Source organism: Gallinula chloropus, assembly GCF_964237585.1.
Source record: "Gallinula chloropus genome assembly, chromosome: 12".
NCBI lineage: Eukaryota > Metazoa > Chordata > Aves > Gruiformes > Rallidae > Gallinula > Gallinula chloropus.
Window position 1 is genome coordinate 804083 of NC_140097.1, and position 377 is coordinate 804459.

The following is a 377-nucleotide window of genomic DNA, read 5'->3' on the forward strand; positions in this document are numbered from 1 at the left end:
GGCAGAATCACTTCTCCAAAGAGTGATTGGGTAGAAAATCCCCCAGGTGAGGTGTCCTGACCTGTGTCCTGTGGGCTGGAGGACACGATGCCACCTCGCTGGTCCTGGCCAGCCTGTAGGCAGTGATTATTGCACTCCTTGTGTGCTGAGCCTTCAGTTGTCTTTGAAATTTCAGCTTCTAGTGTTGGGCCAAACATCTGTGGCTGGTTAACTGATTGAAAGCCCTTCAGCAGCCAGAGCAAGCCGAAAAGCAGACTTAGGGGTGAAGGAAGAAATGTCTGAAGCCCATTTCCCCAGTGGCTGCCTCTGTATTAAACTGGTATTAAAGCAGTGGGCTGAGGACTTGTCTGAAGGCATGGGTGCTGAGAAGAGCACAG